The sequence below is a fragment of the Diorhabda carinulata genome, chromosome 4 (genome assembly GCF_026250575.1).
Source record: "Diorhabda carinulata isolate Delta chromosome 4, icDioCari1.1, whole genome shotgun sequence".
Lineage (NCBI taxonomy): Eukaryota > Metazoa > Arthropoda > Insecta > Coleoptera > Chrysomelidae > Diorhabda > Diorhabda carinulata.
The window spans coordinates 1,574,849-1,586,977 of record NC_079463.1 but is presented as its reverse complement, the minus strand read 5'-3'; positions in this window follow the sequence as shown (position 1 = coordinate 1,586,977).

The window sequence follows — 12,129 nt, the reverse complement described above, 5'->3', positions numbered from 1 at the left end:
AATCCGTACGTTTAATTTTTTTGAGGTTTTATTATGTCACTTGTCTACTATGACACATAAGACAGAATCGAACAATTTTATAATAATTTGAATACGTACGTTTAATTTTTTTGAGGTTATTTTATGTCACTTGTCTACTATGACACATAAAACAGAATCGAATAATTTTATTATGATTTAAATGATGATTTGAATCCGTACGTTTAATTTTTTTGAGGTTTTATTATGTCACTTGTCTACTATGACACATAAAACAGAATCGAATAATTTTATTATGATTTAAATGATGATTTGAATCCGTACGTTTAATTTTTTTGAGGTTATTTTATGTCACTTGTCTACTATGACACATAAAACAGAATCGAATAATTTTATTATGATTTAAATGATGATTTGAATCCGTACGTTTAATTTTTTTGAGGTTATTTTATGTCACTTGTCTACTATGACGCATAAGACAGAATCGACCTGTAAAATTATTCGTTTCGTTTCCACAGTATGGGTTTTCATCGCCCGAAGTACCATTCGTTAAATAAACATTATATAGAAATAAATTCGGACAATTCATCAAAATTTTCTCTCCTGCGTGTTTGAGCAAAAAATACTTATAAAATTGCGTGCAGGAAGGGTCTAATATTTTATCACCCTTAAAGAGTTTTTGTAAGGTTTGCCTGTCACACCACACCCTCTACTTTAAGGGCTCTAAGGGCCTGGCTTTCTCTTTTTATATAAGTTATTATCCATTTCACTGCTCGTTATATTAACAAACACTTTGTTACGAAATAATTTTTTTCGACGCGAATACAATGTGTCTCAAACAAAGTCTTGATTCAAATTTTTTGCCCACTTAAATCTGCGCATTTTCAAATATATTTTTGGACTGTTCAAAATTATATTTGACAGTTGTTTTTGAGGTTAGTTGCGGGGTTCTGAATCCAAAATCCAAACTACTCAATATCTCAATAACTTTTTGTGGTATTCGTCAAATAAAAGGCAAATTATTGTAAAGAAAAACAGGTTTTTGAAAAGTTGTGAATACTTTACGTTTCCAAAATAAAATAAGGTTAGAAATTAGCCTCTAACCAACAAGGGCCGGACTCAGAATTTCACCAATCTGGGGGACGTAATATACGAGTGCTGTTACTCAAATTTTGAGATTAATAAGTTTCACATTTCCAAAAATTGTTTTTCAAAATATCCTCCATTGAAATCGATATATTTTCGCATGTGTTTGAACCAATTGTCGAAGCGTTTTTTCCATTCCTATTGAGGAACCTCTGCAATTACTGATTCGATGTAGCAGCCCTCGTATATGTTTTTTAAAGGGGAAAAATCCATAAAACTCTCCACAGTGTACGTGGTAGGAAAATTTATTATCATTAGTTTATCAGAAGGAAGAAATCGATGGGACCCTAATAAATAACGAGGACTTGATTGGGGTTGGAAAAACCTGTTTTTTCACAGGTTAAAAGTAGTTTTTTTCTATTATTTCAATCAAAAATTAACTTTTCGAGAAATAAAAACCAAGTTAGATCAATTTAATTGAGAAAACTTTCGGAAAATTGACTAATTTTTGATATTTAATAAGTAAAACTTAATTTTTGTCCATTTTTTTAAGACAAAACTAGATCAAAATGGGACAAAAACAATGAAAATTCAGTTTAAGATCAATATTTCATAGATTAGTGCGGGGACTTTATTTTTTTTTGTTAAATTGTAGCTAATGAAAAGAGGGATATTTTAAAAATACTATCATTTTAAAAAATAGTCGATTTGTGTGTAAAAAACTAGTAAAACATCCATTTTACTGGAAAATGATACGTTTAAGCAGCGATCTCACATGAAAAATAGCTGGAAATAGTCGATTTATACGGAAAACTGTTCAGAACTAAGATGTATGAACAGCAGTTTCGCAATAAAAATATTTTATACGGAAAAAACTTCTTGATTCAGCGTTTAAGCTTTCTTATGTTGAATAGTAAGATGTTTGAACAACGGTTTGCTTGAGGGATCCTCAAACTTTAGCATTGAAATGTTTGCATAGTATTTTTACTACAAAATAGTTAGATTATTAACATCAAACTAATCAGATATCTAAACAGCAATTTCATTACAAAAAAATGTCGAAATTATTTGTTTCATACGTAAAAAACTTTGAAAAATCAATAAAGCTTCAGTCTGGTGGAAAATGAATTGTTTTGACAACAAAATTTTCTAAAAACACGTGTTTTATCAATAAACATTATCATAGAATCTAATCTATGAAGAATTCTGATGTTTGAACAGCAATTTCATTACAAAAAAATGTCGAAATTATTTGTTTCATAAGTAAAAAACTTTGGAAAATCAATAAAGCTTCAGTCTGGTGGAAAATGAATTGTTTTGACAACAAAATTTTCTAAAAACACGTGTTTTATCAATAAACATTATCATAAAATCTAATCTATGAAGAATTCTGATGTTTGAACAGCAATTTCATTACAAAAAAATGTCGAAATTATTTGTTTCATAAGTAAAAAACTTTGGAAAATCAATAAAGCTTCAGTCTGGTGGAAAATGAATTGTTTTGACAACAAAATTTTCTAAAAACACGTGTTTTATCAATAAACATTATCATAAAATCTAATCTATGAAGAATTCTGATGTTTGAACAGCAATTTCATTACAAAAAAATGTCGAAATTATTTGTTTCATAAGTAAAAAACTTTGGAAAATCAATAAAGCTTCAGTCTGGTGGAAAATGAATTGTTTTGACAACAAAATTTTCTAAAAACACGTGTTTTATCAATAAACATTATCATAAAATCTAATCTATGAAGAATTCTGATGTTTGAACAGCAATTTCATTACAAAAAAATGTCGAAATTATTTGTTTCATACGTAAAAAACTTTGGAAAATCAATAAAGCTTCAGTCTGGTGGAAAATGAATTGTTTTGACAACAAAATTTTCTAAAAACACGTGTTTTATCAACAAACATTATCATAAAATCATTCAAACATTAATCTATGAAGAATTCTGATGTTTGAACAGCAATTTCATTACAAAAAAATGTCGAAATTATTTGTTTCATACGTAAAAAACTTTGGAAAATCAATAAAGCTTCAGTCTGGTGGAAAATGAATTGTTTTGACAACAAAATTTTCTAAAAACACGTGTTTTATCAATAAACATTATCATAAAATCTAATCTATGAAGAATTCTGATGTTTGAACAGCAATTTCATTACAAAAAAATGTCGAAATTATTTGTTTCATACGTAAAAAACTTTGGAAAATCAATAAAGCTTCAGTCTGGTGGAAAATGAATTGTTTTGACAACAAAATTTTCTAAAAACACGTGTTTTATCAATAAACATTATCATAAAATCTAATCTATGAAGAATTCTGATGTTTGAACAGCAATTTCATTACAAAAAAATGTCGAAATTATTTGTTTCATACGTAAAAAACTTTGAAAAATCAATAAAGCTTCAGTCTGGTGGAAAATGAATTGTTTTGACAACAAATTTTTCTAAAAACACGTGTTTTATCAATAAACATTATCATAGAATCTAATCTATGAAGAATTCTGATGTTTGAACAGCAATTTCATTACAAAAAAATGTCGAAATTATTTGTTTCATACGTAAAAAACTTTGAAAAATCAATAAAGCTTCAGTCTGGTGGAAAATGAATTGTTTTGACAACAAATTTTTCTAAAAACACGTGTTTTATCAATAAACATTATCATAGAATCTAATCTATGAAGAATTCTGATGTTTGAACAGCAATTTCATTACAAAAAAATGTCGAAATTATTTGTTTCATACGTAAAAAACTTTGAAAAATCAATAAAGCTTCAGTCTGGTGGAAAATGAATTGTTTTGACAACAAATTTTTCTAAAAACACGTGTTTTATCAATAAACATTATCATAGAATCTAATCTATGAAGAATTCTGATGTTTGAACAGCAATTTCATTACAAAAAAATGTCGAAATTATTTGTTTCATACGTAAAAAACTTTGAAAAATCAATAAAGCTTCAGTCTGGTGGAAAATGAATTGTTTTGACAACAAATTTTTCTAAAAACACGTGTTTTATCAATAAACATTATCATAGAATCTAATCTATGAAGAATTCTGATGTTTGAACAGCAATTTCATTACAAAAAAATGTCGAAATTATTTGTTTCATACGTAAAAAACTTTGAAAAATCAATAAAGCTTCAGTCTGGTGGAAAATGAATTGTTTTGACAACAAATTTTTCTAAAAACACGTGTTTTATCAATAAACATTATCATAGAATCTAATCTATGAAGAATTCTGATGTTTGAACAGCAATTTCATTACAAAAAAATGTCGAAAATATTTGTTTCATACGTAAAAAACTTTGAAAAATCAATAAAGCTTCAGTCTGGTGGAAAATGAATTGTTTTGACAACAAAATTTTCTAAAAACACGTGTTTTATCAATAAACATTATCATAGAATCTAATCTATGAAGAATTCTGATGTTTGAACAGCAATTTCATTACAAAAAAATGTCGAAATTATTTGTTTCATAAGTAAAAAACTTTGGAAAATCAATAAAGCTTCAGTCTGGTGGAAAATGAATTGTTTTGACAACAAATTTTTCTAAAAACACGTGTTTTATCAATAAACATTATCATAAAATCTAATCTATGAAGAATTCTGATGTTTGAACAGCAATTTCATTACAAAAAAATGTCCAAATTATTTGTTTCATAAGTAAAAAACTTTGGAAAATCAATAAAGCTTCAGTCTGGTGGAAAATGAATTGTTTTGACAACAAAATTTTCTAAAAACACGTGTTTTATCAATAAACATTATCATAGAATCTAATCTATGAAGAATTCTGATGTTTGAACAGCAATTTCATTACAAAAAAATGTCCAAATTATTTGTTTCATACGTAAAAAACTTTGAAAAATCAATAAAGCTTCAGTCTGGTGGAAAATGAATTGTTTTGACAACAAAATTTTCTAAAAACACGTGTTTTATCAATAAATGATATGAATGAAGAATTCTGATGTTTGGACAGCAATTTCATTACAAAAAAATGTCGAAATTATTTGTTTCATACGTAAAAAACTTTGAAAAATCAATAAAGCTTCAGTCTGGTGGAAAATGAATTGTTTTGACAACAAAATTTTCTAAAAACACGTGTTTTATCAATAAACATTATCATAAAATCTAATCTATGAAGAATTCTGATGTTTGAACAGCAATTTCATTACAAAAAAATGTCGAAAATATTTGTTTCATACGTAAAAAACTTTGAAAAATCAATAAAGCTTCAGTCTGGTGGAAAATGAATTGTTTTGACAACAAAATTTTCTAAAAACACGTGTTTTATCAATAAACATTATCATAGAATCTAATCTATGAAGAATTCTGATGTTTGAACAGCAATTTCATTACAAAAAAATGTCGAAAATATTTGTTTCATACGTAAAAAACTTTGGAAAATCAATAAAGCTTCAGTCTGGTGGAAAATGAATTGTTTTGACAACAAAATTTTCTAAAAACACGTGTTTTATCAATAAACATTATCATAAAATCTAATCTATGAAGAATTCTGATGTTTGAACAGCAATTTCATTACAAAAAAATGTCGAAAATATTTGTTTCATAAGTAAAAAACTTTGAAAAATCAATAAAGCTTCAGTCTGGTGGAAAATGAATTGTTTTGACAACAAAATTTTCTAAAAACACGTGTTTTATCAATAAACATTATCATAAAATCTAATCTATGAAGAATTCTGATGTTTGAACAGCAATTTCATTACAAAAAAATGTCCAAATTATTTGTTTCATAAGTAAAAAACTTTGGAAAATCAATAAAGCTTCAGTCTGGTGGAAAATGAATTGTTTTGACAACAAAATTTTCTAAAAACACGTGTTTTATCAATAAACATTATCATAAAATCTAATCTATGAAGAATTCTGATGTTTGAACAGCAATTTCATTACAAAAAAATGTCGAAATTATTTGTTTCATACGTAAAAAACTTTGGAAAATCAATAAAGCTTCAGTCTGGTGGAAAATGAATTGTTTTGACAACAAAATTTTCTAAAAACACGTGTTTTATCAATAAACATTATCATAAAATCTAATCTATGAAGAATTCTGATGTTTGAACAGCAATTTCATTACAAAAAAATGTCGAAAATATTTGTTTCATACGTAAAAAACTTTGAAAAATCAATAAAGCTTCAGTCTGGTGGAAAATGAATTGTTTTGACAACAAAATTTTCTAAAAACACGTGTTTTATCAATAAACATTATCATAAAATCTAATCTATGAAGAATTCTGATGTTTGAACAGCAATTTCATTACAAAAAAATGTCGAAATTATTTGTTTCATACGTAAAAAACTTTGGAAAATCAATAAAGCTTCAGTCTGGTGGAAAATGAATTGTTTTGACAACAAAATTTTCTAAAAACACGTGTTTTATCAATAAATGATATGAATGAAGAATTCTGATGTTTGGACAGCAATTTCATTACAAAAAAATGTCGAAATTATTTGTTTCATACGTAAAAAACTTTGAAAAATCAATAAAGCTTCAGTCTGGTGGAAAATGAATTGTTTTGACAACAAAATTTTCTAAAAACACGTGTTTTATCAATAAACATTATCATAAAATCTAATCTATGAAGAATTCTGATGTTTGAACAGCAATTTCATTACAAAAAAATGTCGAAATTATTTGTTGCATACGTAAAAAACTTTGAAAAATCAATAAAGCTTCAGTCTGGTGGAAAATGAATTGTTTTGACAACAAAATTTTCTAAAAACACGTGTTTTATCAATAAACATTATCATAAAATCTAATCTATGAAGAATTCTGATGTTTGAACAGCAATTTCATTACAAAAAAATGTCGAAAATATTTGTTTCATACGTAAAAAACTTTGAAAAATCAATAAAGCTTCAGTCTGGTGGAAAATGAATTGTTTTGACAACAAAATTTTCTAAAAACACGTGTTTTATCAATAAACATTATCATAAAATCTAATCTATGAAGAATTCTGATGTTTGAACAGCAATTTCATTACAAAAAAATGTCCAAATTATTTGTTTCATACGTAAAAAACTTTGGAAAATCAATAAAGCTTCAGTCTGGTGGAAAATGAATTGTTTTGACAACAAAATTTTCTAAAAACACGTGTTTTATCAATAAACATTATCATAAAATCTAATCTATGAAGAATTCTGATGTTTGAACAGCAATTTCATTACAAAAAAATGTCGAAATTATTTGTTTCATACGTAAAAAACTTTGGAAAATCAATAAAGCTTCAGTCTGGTGGAAAATGAATTGTTTTGACAACAAAATTTTCTAAAAACACGTGTTTTATCAATAAACATTATCATAAAATCTAATCTATGAAGAATTCTGATGTTTGAACAGCAATTTCATTACAAAAAAATGTCGAAATTATTTGTTTCATACGTAAAAAACTTTGGAAAATCAATAAAGCTTCAGTCTGGTGGAAAATGAATTGTTTTGACAACAAAATTTTCTAAAAACACGTGTTTTATCAATAAACATTATCATAAAATCTAATCTATGAAGAATTCTGATGTTTGAACAGCAATTTCATTACAAAAAAATGTCGAAAATATTTGTTTCATACGTAAAAAACTTTGAAAAATCAATAAAGCTTCAGTCTGGTGGAAAATGAATTGTTTTGACAACAAAATTTTCTAAAAACACGTGTTTTATCAATAAATGATATGAATGAAGAATTCTGATGTTTGGACAGCAGTTGCCTGATAAAAAATATTTGTTTAAGCAAAAAATATGTTCTGATTAATCATTAGTTGCTAATTATATCAATATTTCCTTTTTCCACCACGTTTTTAGTAAGTTTTTTCGCAATTTTAAAACCACATTCATCTAAATTGTTGCTATCGATCCATCTGCAAGAAAAACTATGTAATCCACCGACGAAAAATAAGATATTGTGTAAAAAATTGTCGTATTTTCACAATTCCTCTCAATATTTAGTTATAAAATTGTACTGCGGTGTCTTTATTATTTCTAAAAACAACCAACTCCAAAATTGATTATAACGACTAAGTGGTTTTTCACACCGGAGTTTCTCCCTGGAAAAATTGAAGTGATAAATATTTGAATCGACTCAAGCGCGGAATTCAAGAGGGGAATGAAGTTGCCCAAAAGTATTTTCTGAAAAAAAAACGGGCACGTTTTTATTTTTCATAAGATTACTTTGGATAATGGAACCCATCTCTGCAACCAATACAAAATAATTCCAATCCATTTTGCTACATATCCGTAATTGTCAGTGGAATTCCTTTTTTTTATGAATGATATTATATTCAAATCGATCCAAAAAAGGTTCAGAAACGTTCCATTTTGATTTTGAACACATATATTTCGAAAAAGTGCATATGAATCGTTAATTATTAGGTTTTAAATGTCAAAAACTGTGTATTGTTTTAACTTGTTTTTTTTATATAAACTTCGTTATGAATAATGAATATTTCAAAAAAACGTGCCAAAAATGGACTACTTTGTATTAATAAATCCTAAACGAAATGCATATGGTAAATACAGTAAATAAATTTATGATAAACTATTCAATTTCTTATCTAGAGTACGAAATTTGATTTTGGGGGGATAATCAAGCTTTTAAGGCATGATTTATGAACTAAATTTCATCTACAACCAATAAGATTTATTGCTTTAGCTCATGGGACCGTTTTTATATCATTTCCTTCTCCATTTTGTCTAATAATAATTTGTTTGATGACCCCGTAGATTAATAAACACCTGTACTTCTCTAGGTATCTATTTCTATATCATTTTCTTCTTCAATATGTCCTTCACTTGAATAGGCATTGAAAAACTGAGATAGTTGAGGTTTTCTTGTGAAACCTGGCTCCAAAAAGACTCGAAATGAAGAAACGTCAAATAGTAAAGTTATACTTGAAGACCGAACAGAAAAATAGTCCAAGAAAACAATTATTTTATCAATATTTTCAGTTTCTCGACGATATTTGTTAGAAATTTTGTTCAAATCTTGAAAATGGACTAACCTTCGAAGAAAAAACTACTAAGGCTCTATTTTAGAGTCGTTTAAATAACGATCTACGTGCTCTTTAGATATGTTATTAACAGATCTCCTAGTTTGCCCAACGTATATCACACTAGGGTTTGTTTGATTTATATAAATATCTTATGCATTTCGAGAATGGATATTAACTATCATCTCAACAATAAATGTTGATTATGTAAAAAAATGTTGAGATGGTAGTGTCGTTTTGTGTAAAAATAAATTCTGGACTGTCTAGATTAAGGATTATTTAATGTAAAACGTTTGTTATCAGATGTCTGCAATAAAGAAAGTATTTGTTATATGTAGTTTTGTGTTTTATTCGAAAACAAAAGCTCGTGCCAGAAGGTAAGCTGAATCAAAATAATAAAATTCGGTTGAAGTATAAAATAATGAAAATTAAGTTCTATGTGAATCAATACTAAGAAATATCCATCTTTTGACTGGATAATCTTCAGCAACAAATGTATGAAAACGAATAATTTTCAATAAAAAGCGATCCTATTGACTGCGCCAGTTATAGAGATTCCTGAGGTGGTCCAGGTGAACTTCCAAAGGTTCGCAAACAACACAGACTCACAAAAAAACGATTAGATTCACACAAAATTAATCTAGAAAAATTTTTATGACAACGTGAATGATAAGATTCGAAACAAAAGTCTGAAAACGAATAATTTCCAATAAAAAGCGATCCTATTGACTGCGCCAGTTATAGAGATTCCTGAGGTCGTACAGGTGAACTTCCAAAGGTTCTCAAACAACTCTGACTCACAAAAAAACGATTAGATTCACACAAAATTAATCTAGAACAATTTTTATGACAACGTGAATGATAAGATTCGAAACAAATATCTAAAAACGAATAATTTCCAATGAAAAGCGATCCTATTGACTGCGCCAATTATAGAGATTCCTGAGGTCGTACAGGTGAACTTCCAAAGGTTCGCAAACAACTCTGACTCACAAAAAAACGATTAGATTCACACAAAATTAAACTAGAAAAATTTTTATGACAACGTGAATGATAAGATTCGAAACAAATGTCTAAAAACGAATAATTTTCAAAAAAAGCGATCCTATTGACTGCGCCAGTTATAGAGATTCCTGAGGTGGTCCAAGTGAACTTCCAAAGGCTCTCAGACAACTCTGACTCACAAAAAAACGATTAGATTCACACAAAATTAAACTAGAACAATTTTTATGACAACGTGAATGATAAGATTCGAAACAAATGTCTAAAAACGAATAATTTTCAATAAAAAGCGATCCTATTGACTGCGCCAGTTATAGAGATTCCTGAGGTGGTCCAAGTGAACTTCCAAAGGCTCTCAGACAACTCTGACTCACAAAAAAACGATTAGATTCACACAAAATTAAACTAGAAAAATTTTTATGACAACGTGAATGATAAGATTCGAAACAAATGTCTAAAAACGAATAATTTTCAATAAAAAGCGATCCTATTGACTGCGCCAGTTATAGAGATTCCTGAGGTGGTCCAGGTGAACTTCCAAAGGTTCGCAAACAACTCTGACTCACAAAAAAACGACTAGAATCACACAAAATTAATCTAGGAAAATTTTTATGACAACGTGAATGATAAGATTCGAAACAAAAGTCTGAAAACGAATAATTTCCAATAAAAAGCGATCCTATTGACTGCGCCAGTTATAGAGATTCCTGAGGTCGTACAGGTGAACTTCCAAAGGTTCGCAAACAACTCTGACTCACAAAAAAACGATTAGATTCACACAAAATTAAACTAGAACAATTTTTATGACAACGTGAATGATAAAATTCGAAACAAATGTCTAAAATCGAATAATTTTCAAAAAAAGCGATCCTATTGACTGCGCCAGTTATAGAGATTCCTGAGGTGGTCCAAGTGAACTTCCAAAGGCTCTCAGACAACTCTGACTCACAAAAAAACGATTAGATTCACACAAAATTAAACTAGAACAATTTTTATGACAACGTGAATGATAAGATTCGAAACAAAAGTCTGATAACGAATAATTTCCAATAAAAAGCGATCCTATTGACTGCGCCAGTTATAGAGATTCCTGAGGTGGTCCAAGTGAACTTCCAAAGGCTCTCAGACAACTCTGACTCACAAAAAAACGATTAGATTCACACAAAATTAAACTAGAACAATTTTTATGACAACGTGAATGATAAGATTCGAAACAAAAGTCTGATAACGAATAATTTCCAATAAAAAGCGATCCTATTGACTGCGCCAGTTATAGCGATTCCTGAGGTCGTACAGGTGAACTTCCAAAGGTTCGCAAACAACTCTGACTCACAAAAAAACGATTAGATTCACACAAAATTAAACTAGAACAATTTTTATGACAACGTGAATGATAAGATTCGAAACAAATGTCTAAAAACGAATAATTTCCAATAAAAAGCGATCCTATTGACTGCGCCAGTTATAGAGATTCCTGAGGTGGTCCAGGTGAACTTCCAAAGGTTCGCAAACAACTCTGACTCACAAAAAAACGATTAGATTCACACAAAATTAAACTAGAACAATTTTTATGACAACGTGAATGATAAGATTCGAAACAAATGTCTAAAAACGAATGATTTTCAATAAAAAGCGATCCTATTGACTACGCCGGTTATAGAGATTCCTGAGGTCGTACAGGTGAACTTCCAAAGGTTCGCAAACAATTCTGACTCACAAAAAAACGATTTGATTCACACAAAATTAAACTAGAACAATTTTTATGACAACGTGAATGATAAGATTCGAAACAAATGTCTAAAAACGAATGATTTTCAATAAAAAACGATCCTATTGACTGCGCCAGTTATAGAGATTCCTGAGGTGGTAGAACAAGTAATAAAAAACATTAATGGAAGAAAGAAACTAGAAATTGATGTACAAATTAAGTCTGTCCAGAAAATAGGAGAACGAAACTGCATTATTGAGTTGGAAAATTCTGAAAATAGGATCTAAGAAAACGAAATGAAAATCTTTGCTAAACGGGAAAGAAATAAAAGAAAAAGATAAGTAAAGATACAAAAAA